Source organism: Acomys russatus, chromosome 22 (assembly GCF_903995435.1).
Source record: "Acomys russatus chromosome 22, mAcoRus1.1, whole genome shotgun sequence".
Lineage (NCBI taxonomy): Eukaryota > Metazoa > Chordata > Mammalia > Rodentia > Muridae > Acomys > Acomys russatus.
The window spans coordinates 45,478,341-45,505,344 of NC_067158.1; the positions used below are offsets into that span (position 1 = coordinate 45,478,341).

General features: G+C 36.2%; 1 non-coding gene across 1 annotated transcript; it reads right to left on the bottom strand.

Moving 5' to 3' along the window:
- Positions 1-23,657: 23,657 nt before the first annotated feature.
- Positions 23,658-23,821, bottom strand: LOC127206082 (U1 spliceosomal RNA). Its single transcript, XR_007832769.1, has one exon. It is a non-coding gene; the product is annotated as a U1 spliceosomal RNA (small nuclear RNA).
- Positions 23,822-27,004: the final 3,183 nt, after the last annotated feature.

Below are 27,004 nucleotides of genomic sequence, written 5' to 3' on the forward strand. Positions count from 1 at the left end.
AAACCGAATAGGCAGTATTTTGAGTCAGATTGTTTTGAAATTTAGAACACAAACAAAAACTCATAAGAAATCAGTTATTTTCTCTCACATGTCCTAGTCTTTTGTGATGAAGTTAACACCCTCCAAGTTTTACCATGTCCTTATATCAAAGGCCTTTTTAAAAACAACCCTTCTGGGATCTTTTCTTCCATTATGCAAAAGTTTTCCTTACTTCCTCCACAACTATGACTACATTGAGATAATTCTAAATACTTTTATTATCTGCTCAATTATTCCTGATGTTCTTGTTCTACCATCATTTCCCCCTTTTCACTTGATGGACTTTGTTTCAGTATTTGATTCAATAACATTATATCTTGATTTATTATTTATTCATGTTTCTGCTTGTTATTAAATCTGTAGTGTGAGGCAACATGAAACAGGCTGATTGATAATAGATATGCTTGTTCTCTTGTAACTACAAAATAAAAAAATATAAATCTTTTTTCACTGGAAATGTAGCCTTCATGTGTTTTAATTGAATTCTAGAAAAGCTAGACTGGTCACAAAATGCATAGCATCTCTAAAATCATGTCAGTGGATATTTTGCATTCTACAGTGGTACAAAAATTTGCAATGGAAGATTATAAAATGTTTAATTTAATTAATGCTTGAAAGAAACTTAAAATCTATTTTTGTCATTGCCTGTTCTCCTTTCTCACGATTTGTTGATTAAATCACTTCCTTGTGCTCTTCTTTTTAAAATGTGTTAATGGAATGTGCTTTCTATTACATAAAAATATACATATTTAAATATTATATAGAGAACATTCTTTCACAGCTGAACAGCTTTTAATTCAAAAGAACTTATAAATTAAATTAAATTTTGATGTAATGACTATTATATTTTTAATAAATATAAATTTATTAAAAATTCATATTTTCTCAATAAACAAAGAAGGAATAAATCAATTGTAATAATGTTATTGAAACTAAATGACCATTTATTTTGTTGTAGTTCTAAGTAGATAATATCTTAGTATTGTTTATCTTTATTTTCTAGAAATATTAAAATATTCCAAAGTTAATATTTAATTAATTAAAATAGGAATAGCTGTATATCATGTAGTGTCTTAAATGTGATAAAATATTTAACAATACAACAATACATGCTTATTTAGCTAGACAGCATGGCTGTAGATGCAGGGAACATAAGCATTAGATTTTATAATAATATCTACTATGAAATTTGGATTCTTAAAGAGAGTGTTGGGAGGAAAGGCCTGGAGTGTAGAAACTCTTCATGTTAGAGTCACCTGGGTGTAAACCTAAAGCATGCTTTTATTTGACATGTCAGCGTGAACTAGCTCCACAATTTTGTGTGTTTCTGTCAACACGTATGCATAATAAAGATAACTCAGAACCATTGACTTAATCAAAAGACTGATAAAAACATTATCTACAGAAAATAAGACAAGACTTCATACATAGTAATAGTGTGAAAACTCCATGTTGGGATTGTCATAAAGATCATATTGGACATTAGGAATATATCTCGAGGTTTTATGTATCTTTTAAGGAAAGTACATCAAGCTCCATAGAAAAAATATTTGTAGTGCTTGACTGACATCTGCAAACTAAGAAAGGAGATTCAGTATTGTAGAAAAGCATTCTAGCTTAGTTGCCTTTCTTTATATGAAAAAAATCCACACTCTCAAATTAATGGGCATCAAACCACTCATGGAAATGGGCTTCAAATGTGGTTTAGTTGCAGTGTGCTACTGAAACTGTATTGTCTGTATTTAAATGTCCTCTAAGGGATTCAAGATGGTGGCACCCAGTATGCACTGTAACTGAACAACAGGACACCAGTAAGAACTGACCAATAATTAGGTCTGTGATGGACCCCCAAGTTCCAAAGGGCTATCTTTCCCAGGGGAAACAAGGAACCACATTGTGGGAAAAAAAATCTCTGTCCAAACCCCAGGTCTCCCAGCAAAAACCTGGGAGAAATGCCAGGGCTCCCACTGGTGCTCCCTCAGCTTCAGGCCTTCTGGTACCTGGGGGGCACAGTTCCAACCAGAAGTGCCTACTATCTTCCTGAAATTTTTTTCCAGATACCACAGCTTATGGGCCCCCACCTCAGACCCTCTCTTGACTTAGTTACCTTCCAGGACAGTGATATATGTCATACCTCAAGTGTGCAGTACTACCACTATGCCACAAAATTTGAACATGTAAATGATATGAACAATTTTCTTGATAAATTCCACTTATCAATGTTGAATCAAGTTCAGATAAACAAATTAAATAGTCCTATCTCCCCTATGGGAAGAGACGCAGTCATCAAAAATCTCCCAACCAAAAAGAGTCCAAGGCCAGATGGATTCAGCATAGAATTCCACTTGATTTCAAAGAAGAACTAATACCAATTTTCTTCAAATTATTCCACAAAACAGAAACAATAGGATCATTAGCAAATCTATTCTATGAAACCACAGTCACTTTGATGCCTAAGCCACACAAAGATGCTACAAAGAAAGAGAACCACAGACCAATTTTCCTTATGAACACTGTTGAAAAAATACTCAACAAAATACTCACAAACGGAGTCCTAGAACACATTAAAAATATATTCCACTATGACCAAGTATGCTTTATCCCAGGCATGCAGGGTTGGTGCAATATATAAAAATCCATCCATAAAATCCAACATTTAAAAAAATGAAAGAGAAAACCCACATGATTATCTCCTTAGGTACTAAAAATATTTGAAAAAATCCAACACCCATTCATGTTAATGGACTTGGAAAGATCAGGGATAAAAAGTGCATACCTAAACATAGTAAAGTCAATAAACAGCAAGGCTATAGCCAACATCGAAATAAATGGAGAAAAACTTAAATCAATTCAACTGAAATCAGGCACAAGACAAGGGTGTCCTCTCTCCCTCCCTCTCTCTTCTCATATATATATATATATATATATATATATATCTTGAAGTCCTATCTAGCACAATAAAACAACTAAAGGGGATTAAGGGGCTACAAATTGGAACTGAAGAAGTCAAATTATCTCTTTTCATGGATGATATGATAGTACACATAAGTGACCAAAAAAATTCTATGAAGGACCTTGTACAGTTGAAAAACATCTTCAAGAAAGTGGCTTGATACAAAATCAACTAAAAAAAGTCAGTAGCCCTTCTGTATACAAATGACAAACTGTTTAAGAAAGAAATTAAGAAAACAAAAACCTTCACAATAGCCAAAAGAAAAAAAAACATAAAGTGTCTTGGTGTAACTCTAATGAAGCAAATGAAAGACTTATATGAAAAATACTTCAAGTCTCTACAGAAAAATTTGAACAAGAAATAAGAAAATGGAAAGATCTCCCATTCTTGTGTATCAGGAGAATCAACATAGTAAAAATGACCATCTTACCAAAAGCAATCTACAGATTCAATACAGTCCCTATCAAAATACCTACACAATTCTTTGAAGACCTTGAAAAATTAATTCTCATCTTTGTATGGAAACACAAAAAAGCTAGAATAGCTAGAACAATACTGAGGAATATCTATCCCTGATCTCAAGCTGTACTATATAGAACAACAGTAATAAAATGGAATGGTACTGGAATAGAAATAGGCTACTTGATCAATAGAGTTGAATAGATGATCCAGAAAAAGACCCACACATCTATGGACACTTGATTTTTAACAAAGAATCTAAAACCATACAGTGGAAAAAAGATCGCTTCTTCAACAAATGCTGCTAGTTTAACTAGATATCTACATGTAGAAAACCTCAAGGCCATGTAGACTATATACATCAACAGAAATTCAGACACACTAAATCTGTTAGAAGAAACAGTGGGGAAGAGCCTTGATCTCATTGTCATATGAGAAAACTTCCTGAAGAGAAGACTAACAACTTAGGCTATAAGACAAAGAATTAATAAATGGGATCTAATGAAACTGAAAAACTTCTGTAAGGTGAAGGACACTATCAACAGAACAAAAGGACAGCCTACAAACTTGGAAAAGATCTTCACCAACCCTCTTCTGACAAAGGACTATTATCCAAATTATGTAAAGAACTCAGACAACCAACCCTTTCCCTCAGTATCGAACCTGGCTGCTTTGTGTGGAACCAAGTATTAGAGAGAAGGCATCAAGTCCTTAGCCCCCGTGGCTCCTATTTGTTCCCATTATTCCCTTTGAGGCCAGACTAACTGGCCACACCATTATTTACAGCAGTGTGGCAAGGAGTATTTGAGGGGCTTTGAACCTGGCTTGCCAGGGAAGAAGTAGGGGTAGACAGAGATGTCATTCCTTCTGGGATGTCTCCCAGCAGGCTCTACCCCTTCCATGCCCCACCCTACACCCACCAAAAAGTAAAACAACAAAAAAAATCAGAATGGTTTTCACTGTCCATTGCTTTGTGTTTTAATAAACAATTTGCAGTGAAAAAAAGAAATTAAATACCACCAACCAAATAATCCCATTAAAAAGGTGGTACAGAGCTCAACAGAGGAATTCTGAAGGCATAAAAACACTTAAAGAAATACTCAACATGCTTAGTTAACAGGGAAGTGTAAGTCAAATGAATTTGAGATTCCATCTTAGACCTATCCAAATGGATAAGATCAAAAACTCAAGTGACAGCCAATGCTCTTCCATTGTTGGTAGGAGTGTAAGCTTGTATAACCACTTTGGGAATGAATCTGGCACTTTTTCAGAATATTGGAAATAATTCTACTTCATGACCCTACCATGCCACACTCCTGGGGTATGCACTCAAATGATGTTCTGCCATACAACAAGAATAGTTGCTCAATTATGTTCATAGAAACTTTATTTGTAATAATCAGAATCTGGAAACAACTTAGATGTCCCTCAACTGAAGAACGGATAAAGAAACTCTGATACATTTACACAAGGAATACTATTCAGCTATCAAAAACAAGGAAATCTTCAAATTTGTAGGCAGAAAGACGTTAACTAGAAAAGATCATTCTGAGTGAGGTAACATAGACCCAGAAATACATGCATGGTATATACTCACTTATAAGTAGATATTAGCCAACATAGATGTCCTCTGAGAGACTCTATCCAGCACAGTATAGGACAGATACTGAGTCTCAAAACCAGACTCTAGACAGACAACTGAGAGTTGAATGGAAAAGTGGGAAGATAGAAGGATCAGGAGATATCAGGGACTACACAGGGAGACCATCAAGTCTGCCAGAGATAGACACAGAGAACATTACACAAAGTGACGAACCAACCATGGACAATGCATGCAGAGAACCTAGAAACCCTGTTATTATGTAGCCAATGGGCAGCTAAATCTTCATAGAGGGCGAGGAGGGGAGGGGAGGGATTACTGTCTATGACCTTCTGACATGCATTCTCATTCTGGCGCACAGGACCTGATCCCCAGACGGCCTTGAAGTCACATAGAGGAAAGGGATGCAGGTTATCTTGATGAACCCTGATAGACTGTGGGCAGTTGCTGGGGGAGGCAGCCTCATCCTGTTGGAGGTTTGGAGGAGGAACATGGGGCAGAAGGGGAAAGAATGATGGGAATGAGAAGATAAGAACAAGGGGATAGCAATCTGGATATAATATGAAAAAATTATAATAAATAAAAAGATCAATTTCAAAAAGAAAATAGGAAAAATAAAATAAGTCCTTTACATCACGTTTATTATGTTCATTTATGTTTATGGATTAATTATTTGTCAGCAAATCAATCATGCAGCATTTGTAGCAATATTTAAATGGCTCATTAACAGGAGTTTTAAATTTATAATTCAGTAAAATATATTTTCATAATTATTCTTTTAAAAGAAAACAAGATGCAGTGTGCTAATCAGCTTTCTTCCACTAAGGAAAAAATTTCTACAAAAAACAGACTGAAAGGAAGAAGTGTATATTTTGTCTCACTGACTCAGTTGCCTATATGGCCTTTTGGTTCTGTCATGAGACAGAACAGCACCTCCATAGGGGAGATGCATTGGGTCAGAGATACTTACTTTAAAGCAGTCAGAAAACAGCAATGGACATTCTACTCTGTCTGTACCAAATTTTGTTGTTCCTTTTATAGTGTATGTCCTATGTCTCACCATCAACTTGATGTCATCTCCTTTTTTCCTATGCTTCTTCAATTAAGGATTTGCTTGAACTTAAAACACGTACATTTTCCCCTGAAAGTCTTCAATGTAATTTTCTTTGCCACAGGTTCGATACTAAATTCTAAACAGACAATACAATTGGTTCACTAGATAATTTGGGTCCTAGAACTCAGATTCTCTTTTCTTTGCTTCTTCAATTTTTCCTCCCTTCCATCCTTCCGTCCTTCCATCTTTCCTTCCTTCCTTTCCTAAACCATTGGCTATTGTTGCATAGGTTTTATATTCTTCCCTTCTACTTTTAAAAATAATTCCTCAATATTGTAATATTTTGTATTCAATTCTTAAATTTTAGCTCTGTCTTCTAGTAGTTCCAGAAAGACTTTCCAGATGCATGCATGTTACCAACTAAGAATTGTGTTAATGGGTCTAACATTTGTAACACAGTTTCTTCAAAAGTGACTAGATGTTGGATGATATTCAAATGCAGGTACTCAAATCCCTAATTACATGTTCTTTTCCTCTCAAAGCATACCATTAGGAAGCACATAAAAACCCAAATGTGTAAAATAACTCTCTAAATATGCTGCATATTTTACCAATAAAACACTTGGATCATTTGATTCAATTCGGCAGTACTGATCCCACACTCTGTCTGAATAGCAGGAAAACCTGTACTGCACAGTGGCCTAAAGACAAAACTGAGAGCTACAAAACACCAGTGCTGCTGATTCTCAGGTGAGAGGGATCCACATTGTATGGTGCTAAGGTGGGTCAGACCCCTGGTCATCCAGCTAACCCACAGAAAATCCTCAGGTGACAGCTCACATTAGCTGCCATCTTTGGAAGGACTATGGGATATCCATGCAGCTTTGGGCTCTCACCCATCTACTGCTTGTCAGATCTGTGACAGGGAACAAACAGGCAGAGATGAGTCCTGACATGGGACAAAATCCATACTAGTATCCTCCTGAGAAGGAGTTCTGGGCACCCAAGCACCTTTGAGCTTTGATCTCTCTCAGACCTCCAGCTGCTTTGTGGCCTAGGCCAGCTGGGTCACAGAGCAGATAAGCAGAGGCCTGCAATCTCAAGTGGGCCTGTGGAGCTTCTGAGCAGCTTGAAGATGATTTCTCACAGTGCCCCCGCCCAACTGCTTACCAGCCATGCCCATCTGTACCAAGGCGCATACCAGCAGAACTGAATCCAGGAACAAGCCACAGTTCGCGTTAGCTGCCATCCTATGAGCAACTTTGGGTCTTGATCTCCTTCAACCATCCTGAACCATACAGCTCAGACACATCTAAGACACAAAGCAAAAAGGCTGAGCAGAGACCTTCATGGGCCACAATCCACATTAGCTGCTATTCTATGAGCAACTTAGGGCCTAGGGCAATCTCTTCCAATTCGCCTGAAGCATACTGCTGTGACACAGCTAAGGCACAAAACAACAGGCTGAGAGCAAAGACCTGCTTGGCCCACAATCCACATTAGCTGCTATCCTACTAACAGCTTCTCGCTCTGATCTCATCCCACCCACCTACAGCCTGCTGCCCTGATCCATCTAGGTCACAAAGAAGACACACAGAGCAGAGACCTGTGCAGGCCACATACCACATTAGCTGCTATTCTATGAGCAGCTTTGAGCTCTAATCTCTCTCCTGCAGCCAGCATCTTAGGGGCCTAGCCCAACCAGGGCACAAAGCAGATAAGTAGAGCCCTGTTATATCAAGAAGGCCTGTAGAACACACCAGCAGCTTTGAGCTCTGGTCGTTCTCAGCTCCCCAGCTGCTTACCATCCTGACTCATTTGGGATACAGAACAGATAGACAGAACTGAGTCTGGCACAGACCAATACTCACATTTGCTGCCATTTCATAAAAGTCTGTGGGACACTTGACCAGCTTCAAGCTTGAATCTCTTGCAGCCTCCCAGCTGCTTACTGGCCTAGCCCATCTGGAGCATAGAGCAAATAGACAGAGTCCTGCCATCTCAAAAAGGACTGTAGGGCACTTGAGCAACTTTGGGCTTGAAAATCTATCAGCCCACTCCTCTCTTGCCTGTCCCAACTAGGATACAGTCAGGGAATCCAGCTGAGCTGAGCTGGGTTCAGGCTCTAATGCCCACTGTTCAACATCCTCAGGATGCCTCTGGGGAGCCATAGCAAACCACCTTTGGCTTGGGGCCCTTTCCTTGCCCCTGAGCTCCCTGCCAATAAGAGACACAGACAGTGACCTCATTAGAGAAACCTCTAAGCCTCCTAACACTAGAGACAAGATGCCTAATGGACAGTGCAAGAAGACTAGCAACAAAACTCAGAGCAATGTAACAACACTGGAAACCAATGATGCTAATACATCAAGCCCTGTAGATGAGAATACCCATGAAACACAAGGAGAAGACTTTAAATCTGTGTGTGAGTGTGTGTCTGTGTGTGTGTGTCTGTGTATGAGTGTGTGTGCGTCTGTGTGTGTGAGTGTGTGTGTGTCTGTGTGTGTGTGGTGTGTGTGTGTGTCTGTGTCTGTGTGTGTGTGGTGTGTGTGTCTGTGTGTGTGTGTCTGTGTGTGTGTGGTGTGTGTGTCTGTGTGTGTGTGTGAGTGTGTGTGTGTGAGTGTGTGTGTATGTGTCTGTGTGTGTGTGTTTGTGTCTGTGTGTGTGTGATGAAAATGATAGAAGCTTTGAAAGAGAAAAAGAAACCCCTAAAGAGGGATTTAGAAGCAACAAAGAAAACACAGCTGAGGCAATCTTAGATTTGAAAACATAGGGAAGAGAACAGGAAAGATGGACACAAACCACACCAATTGAATACAAGAGATGGAAGAGAGAATCTCAAGTGTGGAATATATTATTGAAGTTATTAACACACCAATCAAAGAAAGCAATAAAACTAAAAAATTCCTGACACAAAACTCCCAAGAAATCTGGGACACTATAATACCACATCTAAGAATAATAGGAATAGAAGAAGGAGAAGACTCCAAGCTGCAAGGCCCAGAAAACATTTTCAACAAAATCAAAGAAGAAAACTTCCCCAACCTAAAGAAAGAAATGCTCTTAAACATAAAAGAGACCTACAGAACTCCAGATAGGTTTTATCAAAAAACAAAATCCTGTTGCCACATAATAATCAAAACATTAAATATACAGAATAAAGAAAGAATATTAAAACCTGAAAGAGAAGAAGATCAAGTCACATATAAAGGCAAACCCATCAGAATTCCACCTGACTTCTCAACAGAGATTATGAAAGATAGAAGGGCCTGAATGGCAGTCATGCAAACATTAAGAGATCACAGAGGCATACCCTGACTAGTATACCCAGCAAAACATTCAATCACCATAGATGGAGAGAACAAAATATTCCATGACAAAACCAAGCTAATCAGTACCTAGCCACAAATCCAGCCTTACAGAAAGTACTAGAAGCAAAACTCCAACTCAAGAAGGCTAACTACACCCAGGAAAGCACAGGAAATAAATAAATTCACATTCACAAATCCAAAACACAGAAACACACATACTCCATCACCACCAACATCAAAATAAATGGAACTAATAACCACTGGTCATTAATATCTCTTAACATCAATGGCCTCATCTCACCAGTAAAAAGACAGAGGCTGGCAAAATGGATGAGAAAACAAGATCCATCATTCTTTTGCATACAAAAGACACACCTCAGCAATAAAGATAAACATTACATCAGAGTAAAGGGCTGGAAAGCTGTATTGCAAGCAAATGGACCCAAGAAGCAAACTGGAGTAGCTACTCTAGTATCTATTAAAATAGATTTTCAACCAAAACTAATCAAAAGAGATGCGGAAGGTTACTATATCCTCATCAAAGGAAAAATATGCCAAGATGATGTCTCAATTCTGAACATTATGCCCCAAATACAGGAGCACCCATATTTGTAAAAGAAACATTACACATTGAAACCCACACATTGATAGTGGAGACTTCAACCTCTCTCTTTCCCAATAGACAAATCATCAAGAAAGAAACTAAACGGAGAAACAAAGAAACTAATAGACATCATGAAACAAATGGACCTAATTGATATCTACAGAACATTTCAATCAAACACAAAAGAATACATCATCTTTTAAGCACCTCATAGAACATTCTCCAAAATTGACCACATACCTAGTCACAAATCAAACCTCAACTGATACAAGAAATTTGAAATAATCCCTTGTACCTTATCTGACCACCATAGATTAAAGATGGGAATCAGGAATTAAAGAAGCAACCAAAATCCTACAAACTCATGGAAACTGAACAACTCATCACTCAATGACATCTGGGCAAGGTATGAAATAAAAAGAGAAACTAAAGAATTCCTGGAATTCAATGAAACTGAAGGAAAAACAAAACCAAACGTATGGGACACTATGAAAGCAATGCTAAGAGGAAAGTTCATAGCACTAAGTGCCTTTATAAAGAAACTAGAGAGATACCATAATACCAACTTTAGAGCACACCTGAAAGTTCTAGAGTAGATGACAAGAAATTTTATAAAGAGTAGATGACAGGAAATCATCAAACTGGGGACTGAATCAATAAATTGGAAACAAAGAAAACAATCCAAAGAATCAAGGAAATCAATGGCTGGTTCTTTGAGGAAATCAACAAGATTTACAAACCTTTAGCCAAACTAACTAAAAGGTGGAGGGAGATTATTCAAATCAATAAAATAAAAAACGAAAAGGGAGAGATAACAACAAACACTGAAGAATTGCAAAGAATCATCAGGTCTTACTTCATAATTCTATATGTCATTCTTCATATGGCACGAATGAAGACTTACAGATGTCTTTTCTCTGTTCATACAAAGAGCAGAAAACTAGCCTTAATTGCTCCATGCATCATGTATACCTTATACATTTATAAATTTAGGACTGTATAATCCTTGTGAGAAATTATATGTTTTCAGAACGATAAAACTGGACACTGACATTGGATCATACCTGACAGGATTCATTCCTCTCAGCATGCTGGACACTGACATTCTGTATTCATATTCCAGCACCAAGTGCCACAGTTGTGTTCCTCATCAGAACAAGACAGCTCCCAGTACACTTTCAAAGAAAGCTTCCAATCCCAATTGGTCCAGCATTTCAGACTGTCTCACATAGGACTCTAATTAAGCCTGGAATGTCTCAACATTTAGAAACTGGACGCAAAATGCTATTCCTAGCTTATTTGACCATTTCCCCAATTTTACTTGGGCCCCTACAAAGGTATTATTGATCCCAAATCAGCCAGAAGAAACCTTAAGAGAATGATGCCCCATATCCTTTAAGGGGGAATTCAAATGTAAGATTACCAACCCACACAGACATTATTTCTGTGTCTCACCAATTCAACAACATCTTATGATGTTCAAGGGTCTGTCTGCAATACAAGGGTTCTTTTTCTTTTTCCATCTCCTTCCCTCCGCTCTCACCATTACTCATCTATTTTGCTTTACTATTTTCCATTTATACGTGTTGCATGGACTTCTTCACTTCTTTGCCTAGGGATGTGTTCCTTGCCTTATCCTTTCAGTATCTTTGTTACATTTGCTTATTCATTTATATAGTATTTTTCAAGAAGAGCTTTAATTTTATATTATTTATGATATTTTAATTTACTCCATCTCTGAGAGGATGAATGAGAACTTTTAAGAACTGTCTTTCATTGCTTGTTATACATTTACTATTGTCAGTAGAGGGCAATGCTTCCAGTTTCTGCCAGGTCCTGCTGGAGAAGAGGCAATCTGCTATGTGTCCTACAGCATGAAAGAACTTTTTAGTGGCAGCCTCCTGTGGTATAACACCTTCTGCATTGCCATCTATACCATCAGGGTCACCTCAGGAGCACAGAAGAGCTTCTTCTGTCATCACTCTCCGAAAATATTACTTGTGAGCATTTACCATTGTCCCTAAAGTGGAAATACAAAAGTTTGTTCTATCATTGCATTTGGAGATTTTTTTTCTGCCCTTCAGGGTCTCTAATACAATGTCTGTTGAAATAATCACATAAATATACTTTTATCAAAATTACATGTTTATAACAATTATTACATTACATAAATTATAAAATTAAGCCCTTTGATGAAATAAGTGGATACTTCCTTGGCCTTACATAATTATGTCTGTATTTTCATGTACTCTAAAAAAGTATTTGTATATTTTCATCAAATACAATCAGAATACACTACTATTGGTGTATAACTATATAGTCTATATGTGCTAGATATCACAATAAGCTAAAAACTATATCACAGTATAAGATAAGTAAAAAACATAATTTTATGATCCATCACCTTATCTGTCATTGACTGAAACAAGGCTCTGGAGCTTACTTAAATCATTCATTTTTATTAATCCTATTTATATAGTTTCTCCTAATAATGCTAGGAAATGATATCACATGTTGTATCTACTATTTTATGGAATCTACATGCTGATTCTAGCCAGGTTTAATGCTGGAATCGTGATTCCATGAGCAGTATTTAGAGGAATGCAGTTATTTCCTGAATATGACCAGTCCAAGTAGATTAAAGAGAGTGGGCTGACTAATACATTAAAGACTATTTTTTCAGTAGTTGCTTTTCTGTTCAATACCTTAAGTAATAACCTGGCTATATAGCATTATATGTGTTTAACAATGCATATTTATATAATATACATATACAGAAACATATATATCAAACGACATTGTGTTTCTATTTTTTAAATATGTCACTTCTTAAATAAAATTAAGGATTCACAAATGCTGTGAAAAGTAAAAGTTAAAAATCTCAGATACATGGGGAAATTAATGAGAGGGGAAGAGGAAGGGAAGGTGATATGTGGTGAGGGTGGAAGAAATGGACGTTCTAGAAGAAAAAGCACTGAATAACTTTGGCAACTTATTGTTTTGTTATGTGGTTGACTGCTTCAAAAAGCAGAGAGCTATAGCTCAGGTGAGATTTCTGCTGTCATGCTCAAATCCCAGCTTCCAGATACTGCCAATGTCTTAAGTGCAGGAAATACATTTACGTGATAATGAAACAGCAGAATTGAACATGTTCCTGTTCATATTCAATGGACAATGAGGAACTATAGTACACTTTGACTGTAACTGCTCTCAGACTTTGAAGAAGTTCTTCCACACATATTTATTCTAAATTTATTGTTGCTCTTATTTCTAATGGTGCCGCTAGCTAATCAACAACTAGGAAAGTACAGGAACCCATTTTCAGTAAATGGGTAGTCTTTCTTGAAGGAGGCACTGTACCTTAAACTAGCATTATGCTATAGGCTGATTTACAGTGGGGCTATTTGTTATTTACTATGTGATCATGAAATAACCCTGTTATATCTCTGTGATTTACAAAGTGCATCCTTTTAAATTCTGGGTGGTGATTTAACATAGGTCTCTACACAAGCCCGCTCTTCTCCATGGCTCCTGATGCCAGTTCTGATTTATGATGTCAGACAGAAGATAAGATGCTTCCTATGAAAACGAAAGTCTTTTCCAAGTAGGTATTTCTTAATCGCAGCAGTGTTATTCACTGAAGTTCTTACATTTAGAAGCCAGCATGCCAACAGTTACAGCAAGCGTCTGTGCAGCCACTGCTCTGTATAACTGTCAGGGTCGTATCCAACCCCCATCTCTACCTCAACTAAGGCCACCTTAAAGCTCAGAAAAGTTCAGCTCGGTTTAAGGGAAGCTGTCAACTTTAGAAGAAGTAAATAGATCTGCTGGTGGTAGAAAATCAAGTTTATTTTCTATTTTACTCTTTATCATGCAACAATAATAATCCAGGTAAATTCTTAGGTTTGAAAGAAACAAATTTTAGTTGGTAAGATGATCAAGGAATTTATTCACTTTGGCTAATAGACTTATTTAATAGTGAAAAACTGCTTGTAGGTGTGTGTTTGAAAAAAACAGTACTGGAAACTTGAGAGTGAATACGTCAATTATCAATATGCACGGCATCATTCTGTCAACCGAGAGTCCGAGATGAAGAGGTGAAAAAAGAGTAAATTAGTTCTGTATGCATGTGCAACCAGCTTTGGATGTATTTGGGACATTGACAATTCTGAGTCACAGATCTTTGGGAAAAGAATTATCTCTGTACCCTGAGCTCGCAGATGGCAGGATAGTGGGTTCTCTCCGTCTCAACAAGTGAATCAACACAGTAAATCTCTTTCTGTGTAGACTCACGCATCACATTACAAAAAAGGATGTGATGTGAGAAATATATCGCCAAGAGAATTTATAGAAGTCAGATGTCATACAGTATGCTTACAAAAACTAAGAATATCATGATGTCACTTTTACTATATATTATTTGGAGACTATTGTTGTATTGAGGTCTGTCATTGACTGAAATGTGGTTATGCCATTGTGCTGGAGTTGAATGTAATTTTTTATGTCCTGTTAAACCTGTTTTTTTTCCTGTGTGACACTGACAAGAGCACTGTGATGTATTTTGTGTAACATTTTAGGGAGTCTAAACGGTAAATCAAGTTTGCTATCTTACTAATATTAAAATTAAAGCAGCAATATTAAATGTAGAATTACTATTTATTTAGTATATCTGACCAATGCAAGTTTGTGACCATAGATTGATTGAAAGGTAGTTAATAATTGATAACTCAGATGTCAGAATGAATATGTGTATATATTTTGCATATTTAACACATGACCAAAATTAAACAATTTGTAGAATTAGTTTTAAAATAGGCATGAGGTAAGACACAGAACTGAATAATTCTAATGTCTTTGTTTGTTTAAGCCTGTACATAAATAGCTCTCAGTGACATTCTTTTCCCAGATGGAAAATGAGAATGAAATTTTATGTATCTGCTACAATGACCTCCAAGAATTATGCACCTACATGTAGACTTGGTGGAAAGACTCAATGAGAATGGGTCTCAGAACTCCTCAGGTTTGGTTTAGGATACGGCTTACCGATCTCATTACTGGGTTTTTACAGCCAGTTAGTTTACTATCAAAGTAAACTCAGTTCCATCGGGCATAAATTGTTAATGTCCAGACTTATCATAAGAGTCAACCAAACATCTATTTAAAGCTACATTTATACAATTTTGTACTTATTTTTCTTATCCAATATGAAGAAGGAAATCTGGAACCATATGCATTCGATTAGCCCTGTTAAAACACAAAGTTTGTACATGTAATTACATCTCAAAATTCAACAAATATCAGTTTGTGAATATAAATAATATATGTCATTCTCTGTCTCACTCCTCTTATTTATTTATTTACCTATCCATCAAATTATTTATTTATTTTTAAACAGCTTCTTTCTTATTTCACCAAAGCATTGGTCTTTTGTACTTTTCAGCTTGTGTTAATGACGGAAACAGGTTTCCCACATTGATAAATTAGCTCTGCCACAGCATATGCACTTTGATGTTGGAGTACTTCTTGGTGTAATCATGAGAAGCACAGCTTCCTAATAGGGATTGCTGTTAGCTCTAGTGAGAAAAAGGGAATTTTTACAAGATGATTTATTGACTACACAACAAGATTTCCAAACTGATTTGCTGGTTGACAAGTAACAATAATATTACCAGTTGATGTTAAACTTAAAGAAATGGAAAGTTAAAATAGAAACTGATGTCTTAAAATATTTATCAGCTGTCATACCTAAAATTAAAAGATCTAAGCCCTATCTTAATGGATTACAAATTTGGAATTCAACAGCATCTGAAATCACTAGCCAAACACCAGAAAACTGTATCTCTGAATTAACCTTGAATGAATAATTTTCTTCAGTCTCATTGAATTATTTGCCTTCATTTCTCTCACCTTAACAGACTTTGGAATTTCTGATCCTATATGTGTTAGAATTATATTTAACCAATCCCAACATAAAACACCATGTACCCCATTTTAACACATTTTAATCCAGAGCCATGCACTCAAAAATAAAATAAAATTTTATAGTAAACAAAGTGTAAAATATACTTTTTTCTCTTAAAAACATGGAAGCTATATACATCTATAGGTACCTTCTGCAATGTGTATGAGTATTTCCTATTTATCCTTAATGCTAACAAGATAGCTATGAGATAGATTGTCATTTATTTGTATATGTAGATTGGGATATTAGGAGGAGATTTAGTTTGTCTTAAGACCATGGAACTATAAATGTTGGAAGGAAAAACCAAGGCGAGAATTAATACTCAATGCTTTCCTAATACTAGGTATCAATACTTTACATATTTCTATAACACTAATTATTTGTTATAGAAAAAAAAACATATTTAGAAAAAAGCAAGAAAACTGCATTTCCTTTTACATCTATGGAATTATAAATATCTTTTTCTTCAAAATGTAAGCATCCTTTTCATCTCCAAAGTCTAGGGTAATTGAAATACACGTCAAGTTGAGATCATGGGCCACATATGTTCTCTTCCTTTTACGGATGAGATGCTTGATGTTTGAGGGGGCAGGAATCATCAGAGTGCACAGACAATTAGAGGGTTTACAGGTAATCTAAATTGCATTTACTGATCCCCTGAGCAAAGGAGCTCTTTGCACTTTACAAAACTACTTTTCTGATATTTGCCTAGCTTTGGAAATTGCAGATTCCAAGGGCTGTGAATCGAATGCTTGTACATTTGGCTTTTCCTTTGTATGTTTCATAATAGCTCAGTGGCTGTGGGGAAGGTAATCTCCTTCTCAGTGGGCTTGTTCTTTTACCAGGAGCAATAATCTACTGAGTTCTGGAGTTCCCATAATATAAGCAACTCCCTTTGTGACTTTCAAATGCTGTAGGTTTGTAATGGTGCTTGGCACTTTAATAATTAGTCTTCAGGGAGCTTTAATAGAGTAGGGCAACTGTTTTAATTAACTTAATCCCTAGAACATGAGTTGACCATTAGACATCAAATCACACTTTAGCTCCAAGAGTATTTGAACTCTGCAGAAATCACATTTGTAACTACAGTGGGGATAACATTATCTTCTGTTACAAAACCATGTAGCTGCAACTGATTTGGCTTCACTGGCCTCTGACACCGTGGTAAATGGAAGCTATTATTTCCATAGGACTGAGTGTATAATAGAAACGGCTCAAGAGTTTGGCTTTGCATAGTGTAGAACTGATGTGTGCTGGCCTAATTCTTGAGAAGCTAAAGACAAATAGAAAGGAAGAGCCATTTTACAACTTTCAGACTGCCTGTTTTCAAGTGAATAAAGACATGCATTTGCGAAAGCACTTAAAAAGCTAATTTGGCTTAAAAAAAAAAAAAGAACAATATTGCTATGAGGCATCTTTACACTCTGATAGCTTTATGTTACTGTTTTACACTATAAAATATTTTTGCCCTCATTTATTTATTCAAATGCTTTTCTTCTGTATAAACAATGTATAAGGAAAATGCTAGGTTCAGGGGTGATGAAAAAAACTGTTTGTAACCAAAATCAAATTGCATAGGGCAATTTAAAGGATACATTTCCACCTAAATAAAGGAATTTTGTTCTCACAATGAATTCAAAGTTTCTTTATGGATAGCTATATACATTTATGCATTTCTGGCATATTTTAAATGTGTATTAAATGAAGTAAAATGAAAGGAAATTGATATCAAGGTACGTAAGCTTTACAAGCTGAATTGTAAAGCACTTGCATGAGTAAGTACTGTGATATGAAGCCTAATAACAGTGTTTACAGGGTACTGCATGTGAGTATAAGAACCACTAGCTACTCCTAGAATTTCAGAAAGTTTTATAAGTTAAACATTTGACCATACAATTGAAAATTATATTGTTATGTGAGGTTTAAAACTGCCTAACCATAGTCCAAGAGGCATGAAAAATGCACAGCGGTCTAGACTTATCAAAAAGAACTCACAGAGCATCAACAATCATCACTATGTGTAGGCTAGGAAGTACAAAAGAGCAACTAATTGAATTATCACATACTCAACACTGTTTTTTTAATTTTCCCTGAAACTTTAATTAATCACCAATAGCATAAAGCCACACTAAAGAACAAGGACTATGTTTGGGAGGAATGAGCAAAAAGTAGAATTTTTAAGATTGATATGAAATTTAAACATGAGGAATGTCCAAACAATGCCTGGCCCAACCCAAGACACACCCCATTGGGGAGAACCAACACCATACTCTGCTATGCTTGCAGTCAGGCAGACAGGCATGCCTAGCAGAGTTGTCCTCTGAGAGGCACCATCAAGAAGTGTCTCAAAGCAGATGCTTAAACTCAAAACCAAGCACTTGGCAAAGCACAGGAAGTCTAATGGAAAAGTTCAGGGCAGGAGAAAAGGTCCTGGAGGTGAAAGGAGCTTCAAGACCGAGAGAGCCAACTGACCAGGGCCCAGAGGGGCCTGCTGAGACTGAGGCACCGACACAGGATCTCATATGGACAGGATCTAGGCCCCCTACAAAGATGTAGTCTGTAGGTAGTTCAGGCTTCATGCAGCTCCTGTACTGAAGGCAGCAGAGGCTCTCTCTGGCAGTCACTGTCTAGCCAGCTTTTCAATTACTTCCCTCTGGCAGGACTGCCTTGCCAGGCCACAGGGGAAGAGGACATGCTCAGCTGTGATGCATCTTGATGAGCTTTGGTGGATGGGTAGTAGGGGGAGGCTCCCTTTTCTGAGGAATACAGATGGGAGAGATGGAGGTAGTGTAGGACTGGAAGGTGAGGATTGATGGGACCACCACAAGAATATAAAGTGAATAAATAAAGTTTAAAAAAGATGTAGGCAGTGACTTTACCTGCTGAGCTATCTCGAAGATGGAAAAAAAATACATTAATGAAATAAACTCCATGGAAAGTCCTTTTTGTTCTTAATTGTGAGATTGTAGTATAATTATAAAATGTCCTTCTGCCATTTTCACCCTATAAAATTTCCCATATAATCCCATTGCTGTCTTTCAAAATCATGCCCTCTTTTTCATTAATTTCTGTTATAAATATATATATAATATATATGTATGTACACACTTATATGAGTGCACACACATACATATTATTCATATGACCATATATGGAATAGATGGTTATATATGTACCATATAATCATATAGTATATAATATAATATATTCCATAATATATAATGTAATAATATATAATATATAACATACTCTATAACACAAGACTATATATAACATGTACATTTGTGTGTTATATAATGTTATATTATGCATACATATGTATATGTATATGCATGCATATAAATGCACATGTTTTATATATGTATGTATATACATATATTGTTTATGTATGTGAATATTATATGTATGATTTTATTATGTATATATGATAAATGATATATGTTTATATATTTGTAATATGCATTCTATACATACACAGATAATACATACATATAATATATGCATTTAATTATATGTATATGTGATGTGTTCATATATGTGTTCATAAGTATGTGAGTACATACTTACATAATGTATATACATATAATATGTACATTGGATATATACATGTATATCATATATATCATATATGTGCATTATACACAATTAATTATATTTCTATTTTATGTATGTGTATTATATATATATGTATACACCCATATAAGTGGATGTGCATGTATATATTTATTTATAGTGTGTGTGTTCATGTGTGTGTGTATGTTTGTGTGTGTGTGTGTGTATAAAAAACACCACCCTCAGTTCCTCAGTCTGTATATGTTTCTTGTATGTATATATATCTGATCTGATAATATGATATTTGATAGCCAATTACTATGCTCCTACCTGGAGGTATTTCTCCAACTCTCAGAATTTTGTTGTTGCCTGTAGTTCTTTTTGTAGTTTTGAGATACCTTTATTTTAGCACTGCATTTGTAATTTGATGGATATTTTAAATTCTATGCACCTACAAAGTAAATTAAATAATTGTTTCATCATTGTGTACTACTATTGCATAAGACATTGAATACTACAATTATGAAGAGACCTAACAAAATTAAACCTAAGGAACCAGCATAGGCAAATAGATCATAAGCATATGTGTGTGTGTATTTGTATGTATAAACACTTACATAATGTGTATCATATATAACGTGGTTGTGTGTGTGTGTGTGTGTGTGTGTGTGTGTGTGTGTGTGTGTGTGTGTGTGCTCACTTGGGGACACTAACATAGACCAAAAGTTGTGAGAAAATTTGGCATAACAGAAAACCTAGGACGAGTGATTTGGCAGATAATCATAAAAAAGTCAGAGAATGTAAAGGGTACTAATCATGGAATATGAAGATTTCTATCTTGGTATGGACAATTTTACTGTGTGGGTGAGACATCCAAATAAAGAAGAGAGAATGATACTAAGTTGTTTAAGATAAATATATGAAATTTATTCTGACTGCATCATTGCATTCATCCTAAGGAGAAACTGTTGGGATTTCTGTTCTTAGCTGTATGTGTATCTCTCTCTCTCTAGGTGTGTGTGTGTGTGTGTGTGTGTGTGTGTGTGTGTGTGTGTGAGAGAGAGAGAGAGAGAGAGAGAGAGAGAGAGAGAGAGAGACAGAGAGAGAGACAGAGACAGAGACAGAGAGACAGAGAAAGAGACAGGGAGAGACAGAGACAGAAAGGAAGAAAGAGAGAGAGAGGGAGAGAGAAGGGGAGAGAGAGAGGGAGGGAGGGAGAGAGAGAGAAGGAAATGGGAAGTGGGAGGTGGGGAGTGGGAGGTGGGGAGTGGGAGGGAGAAAACATGCTCTGGAATGGCTATGGATATATAAACACTCAGAGCTCAATGTAAGGGAATCCTTTTTCTCCTCTTACCATGTGTGTCCTAGGAATTGAAGTCAGAACCTTAGGTATAATTCACCTGGTGAACTGTCTCTCTATCCCTCAAACCACCTTTATAATTTATTTTACCAACTCCAAATTATATAATTTACAGTTTGATAAAAAATGTTTGGTTCCAAACAATCCTAATTTGATCAGTGTCACATCTTGACAAGTTAAAATAGACTTTCATCAACATGAATTAAAGAATTAAATGGTCATGAATTAAGAACTGGACATAAAATATGAGAGAAGCCTTCAAGACATAAATGTGTCATGATGACTATGTCAGTATTTCTGACAGTTCTTCAATTAGTATAAATTAGAATAACTCCAGTAAATATCTTACAAAGTACGTGGATTTATGTGTATTACTCATATTTTTCAAAATGCTCTTGAATTTTTTCTATAGAACAAAATAAAACTTCTTGAGTCACAAAAATGGATCTAAGATCTACTCAATAATAATTGTTCACAAAAAGACTACATGTGACAAACTAAGTGTGAATATCATGCTCAGTATTGACCTCTGTGGCAACATAAATGGACCTGGGAGGCAGTGCGTGAGGTGAAATAATCATCCCTAAGCCACAAAACACTACATGAGCTCACTTTCAAGAGGATCCTAAAATAGTTAAACTCACAGCATCAGCAAGAGAGGGAAAGGTGGTTGCCAGAAACTGGGGCTTATAGAGAGAAATAGGAAGTTGCTTGTCAAAAGATAAAGGAATAGAAACTTCAGTTATAAGAAGGAAAATATCCCAGGTTCTAATAGCAACTGTAGCTAACAGTATCTTAATTCCGTGAAATGTGCTAAGGGAGCAGATCTTATATGTCCCAATCTCTTATGTTTGTTTTGTTGTAAATTGACTTGGATTAAGTGGTAACTTTTAATAGATGTATAAATAATATATTCTTTGAATTTAAAAATTCAAATCACTTATACATAAACAAAGTTGAGCAGATGAGGACTATTGTAACAGTGAAAGGCATGGATAGATGTATTACCAAAATATGTGTATCTAAAGAAAGTTGCAATTTAAAACTTTAAATGTTAGAATCTACAAGGCTGAAGCTGAGGAAAGCTGTGAATTAAAAGAGGGCTAAGGATATGTCAAGAGTTTCAGCTATATGTTGATATTATAGTCTAGACAACCTAGGTGAATTAATTAAATCAATTAATGAACAATAATTCTTGGAAGATATTAGACACCATGCTCCTTATATACCTCACATCAAGTAAACAAATATTAATATAATGATTGTTAAACCTTTATAATTCTTGTTTTGATGTACATGAAAAGGTTAGAATTATAAGATTATTACTTTTTTCTCTGAAAAGGCTACAATCAACTGACGGTACATCTTGAGCAAAAGCAACTCAAAATCTAAGCATGTAGATATGTTTATATTGAATTAAATAAATAGAATATAGCAGATGAGATCCATGCACTCTTACCCAAATATTAGGAAATAATTCCAAAGAAGTTGGGGACTTAGGTAAACCTTAAAGGACAAGATCTATAGATGCAGAATTGGGTGAGTGTTGATAAAGAACAATATTACTTTAGTGATGGCCTGATTAATGTCTTCAGTGATGTGGGTATTGCAGCATTTTTTTTTTTTTTGCAAGAAACAAAATGTAATGAGACAAAGAAAAGTCCCTGAGTGCTACTCACTAGAGTTGTATTTTGCCTTTTTGAAAAGTTCATTCAATTGACGGCAAAAGTGATGAAGTGTCCTGATAGGAGTTGATGGCATGGTTATAATAATAGCAACAGGGAAGAATGACTGGGTCTTTGATATGATTCCTACAGAATAATATTTCCCATTCCTTAAAGCCAGGGAATGAAATATGTACAGGCTATGTGTAATATATTACAAGTAGTAGTTTCACCTATGAAAATTGGAAATCGGGCTATGTTTTAGTATTTAATTACATTTGTGCATGTGTGTCTGTATATGTGTATGTGCATGTGAATGCAGGTGCTCATGAAAACCAGAAGAGTTGTATCCTGTCTGTGAAGTTACAGACATCTGTGAGCTACATGATAGGAGTGCCAGGAACAAAACATGGCTCCTTTGATCCAGTTCTGAGGCCCTGAAATCTGACTATTTGAAGTTTGAAGCAATGTTTTAGCCATTTCTCTCCTTATTATCTCTTTTTAGAAAACATGCCAATAACAAAAAATTGTAAAAATGCACAAAACCCAGAAACATAAGGCAAGTTTCAGGCAAATTACAGGTGTTGGATCCTAGCACTTTCAGATTTTCTTTGTGTGATAGGAAAAAGAAGATAGAAGGATTTTGTATTATTTTGAAAGTATACAACATGACTTAAATGGGTGCTTTAGTTGCAAAATCAAGAAAGGAGAAATGTGAACATCACTAAGTGCTTTCTTTGTAGCTTTATTTCCATGATAATAACCTTGTGAATTAGATCCTAGAAAAGGTGCTACTGCTATTTTCTTGATGTTCACTCATCTAATTCAATTTGATTGATTGGGCATGGCCTAAATTCCTAGCTCAGCTCTAAAGAGACCTTGGTTATATCAGCAGTTGTCCTTGTGCCTATATGGTCACTGTAGAAACCACAGTTCCTGCATCCCCATAGCTTTCAAAGGAAAACAGAGAAAGGGATCAGAGCCCTAACTTGAGCTTTAGAATGAAGTAGAACTTCTGTAAGCAGCCAACAAACAGGTATGAAAGAAATAATATCTTCTTGACTACGGAGGTTCAGCATTTCTTTCTTTTTTTTTTTTCCAGGGGAGAGCGCGAACGCAGTCCCCCACTACCACAAATTATGCAGTCGAGTTTCCCGCATTTGGGGAAATCGCAGGGGTCAGCACATCCGAAGTGCAATGGATAAGCCTCACCCTGGGAAAACCACCTTCGTGACCATGGTATCTCCCCTGCCAGGTAAGTTTAAGTGTTTCTCAGCCATCTGATATTCCTCTGTTGAGAATTCTCTGTTTAGTTCCAAGCCCCATTTCTCAATTGGGTTATTTGGTTTGGTGGTGTTTAATTTCTTGAGTTCTTTATATATTTTGGATATTAGACCTTTGTCAGATGTAGGATTGGTGAAGATCTTTTCCCAGTCTGTAGGCTGTTGCTTTGTTCTCTTGACAGCGTCTCCTGCCTTACAGAAGCTTCTCAGCCTCATGAGGTCCCATTTATTAATTGCTGACATTAAGGCCTGGGCTGTTGGTGTTCTGTTCAGGAAGTTGTCTCCTGTGCCAATATGTTCAGGCTCTTCCCCACTTTTTCTTCTAAGTGACTTAGTGTCTCTGGTTTTATGTTGAAGTCTTTGATCCATTTAGATTTGAGTTTTGTGCAAGGTGACAAATATGGGTCCAGATTCATTTTTTTACACATAGACCTCCAGTTAGACCAGCACCATTTGTTGAAGATGCTATCCTTTTCCCATTGATTTGGCTTCTTTGTCAAAAATCAAGTGAACATATGTGTGTGGATTCATATCTGGGTCGTCGATTCGATTCCACTGATCAACTAGGCTGCTGTGCCAGTACCATGCTGTTTTCTTATGTCATCAGTCACTTTGATCAATGAATGATCAAAAAACTTAAATAAAAAAATTCAGGTGAATGAATGCAATTTTAATTTTTGAATAACTATTGAATAATAATACACAATAATATAGAGAATACAGGTTTTCTGATTTATTAAGTTATATATAAAAAGCATATGGGCTTAGACAAAAAAGACAGAGACAGAAAGGAGAGAGACAGAGACACAGAAGCAGGGAATCATAATATATAATCAATATATATCATTCCTCTTTAGCAACTTAGAAAAAAGTGTAGACCGATGTAGACCAACTGATCTATTATATGATTAGTCTGAAAGCTGTATTTTTGATGTATGCTATATATAGATTGTTTTATAATATTGCAAATGATACTTGGACGGCTTATCCATTTATTAAGTTATGGTTATGATCTCTAAAACAAAGTAAGATTCCTTTTGTAGTGTGGTTTGGAATATAATATTCAGAAAGTTGCTAAAGTACTCTTAAGAGCACATTAATAATAAGAAAAATGTAAAAAGTTAAAGTACCTACAATAATTTCTTAGTACTAATATTAATGGTGTACAAATACCTCTAGCTTAGACATATGCATGAAATAATTGGTTTCAGGTTCTGCTGAGACAGGTTCATATAAGCAATATATTTTGTGGCTCTATATCAGAAAGGTAGTAACCAAGTCATTTATTCTCCAGCACCAGTAAGTATATAGTCAGATGCCTCGTCTTTACTCCTGATTCTGGGTTTTCCTGGTATGGCAATACCAAATGCCAATCAAATTCCCATTATTATGCAACTAGTCATTGGAATGGTTTCATTTTTCCACTGTTCATATGGTCTAAGTCAGGAATTCCTAGAAGAATGATAAATACTAAACTCTACTAAATATGAAATTTTGTGACCAAGCAAAAGAGATTCAGAATATAAAGAGTAGACTGGACATGGTGATGCACATATTTAAACCCAGCACTCTGGAGGCAGAGGCAGGTGGATTGATGTGAGTTTGAGGCCATCTAGTCTACAAAGCCAGTGCAGGACAGCCAAGGATACCGAGAGAAACGCTGTCTAGAACCCCACCCCCAATAAAAACTCTAAAAAAAAAAAAAAAAAAAAAAAAAAAAAAAAAAAAAAAAAAAAAAAAAAAAAAGAAAGAAAGAAAGAAAACAGAATAGAAAGAGGAATATTATTCCTCTAATTCCATACACCATCCTTGATTAACATATCAACATTATTAAAGCACCTTCTTTTGAAACACACTAAGTGATATTGGGGGTATGCACTGAACTCATACCATCCTGAAATATTATGCCCCTTCGTTAATAGTACTATTGTTGGATGAAATGGCGCTGCCACTCTGGACTTTGTCTCAGGCTGGACTAAGAGAAGTAAAGTTTAGCCAAGCAGCTGTATTAGTCAGGATTATAGTCTTTGTGAGTGTGGGAGAAATAGCCCTCTCCCAAGAGAGCTTTCAGTCAAACATATTTTTTTATTGGCGAGAACAAGAACTATATAAACCCTAAGGAGTGGGCATGGGTTTTAGGTGTGAGTGCGTATTATTGGTTCAGACCAAAGTGCAGGAAATGTTTCATTTCTGTGAGGAGGACTTTTTGGAGCTTACTGGACACGTCTTTATGAGGAGAGAGGCAGTTTAACCTAAAACTTGGTCATCAGGCCAAGTGACTACCTCAATCTGTCACAGGTGGGAGGCCTGAGGCTACATGAACCAGTACAACAAGGCCCAGAACAGGGAAGAAATATTTGTAGTCCTGCGTGTCTCAATACAAGATTTTTGGAGTTTGGGCATGTCTCGACCTCTCTCTTACTCCAGGCTGGCTCCCTCTGTTGCACAGCTCACTTGCCTCATGCACAGTGTTCAAACAAAGTTGAGGAGAAAAGGGTTTATTAAGCTTATCGTCCACATCACTGCTCATCATCAAAGAAAGCCAGAATAAGAACTCACATAGGGCAGGAACCTAGAGGCAAGAGCTGATGCAGTGGCCATGGAGGAGAGGAATGCTTCTTACTGACTTGTTTCTCATGGCTTTCCTCCCTTTTTTGTTATGACATCTGAGATCATGGTCCCAGGATGTCCCCATCTGCCATGGGCACATCCCTTTCACATCAATCATTAGTTAACAAAATGAGACTTGTTGCAAGGGGTTGGGCAGGGTGGGGCTCCCTGTTTCCAAGGAGGAGAAGAGGAAAAGGGAAGAGGTTAGAAGAATGAATCAAGGGGAGAGGAGGGAAGGGGATCGCAATCAAGATGTAACGTGAATGAATAAATAAATAAATTCATAAATAAATAAATAAATAAATAAATAAATAAGAAAAAGAGAAGATGCATAAAACCTTGCCTATAGCCTAGATTTATGAAGGTGTTTTTCTCAACTTATTTTCCCCTTTCTTCAATAATCCTAGCTTGTGACAAGTTGACATAAATCTAGCCAGCATATTATCTTAGTCAACACATATCAAACATGAAGAGTAGTCATATGTCCTGTAGACACACTGGCAATAATCTTACTCCCTGAGAAAACATAGAGGAATTATGAATGAAATGTTAC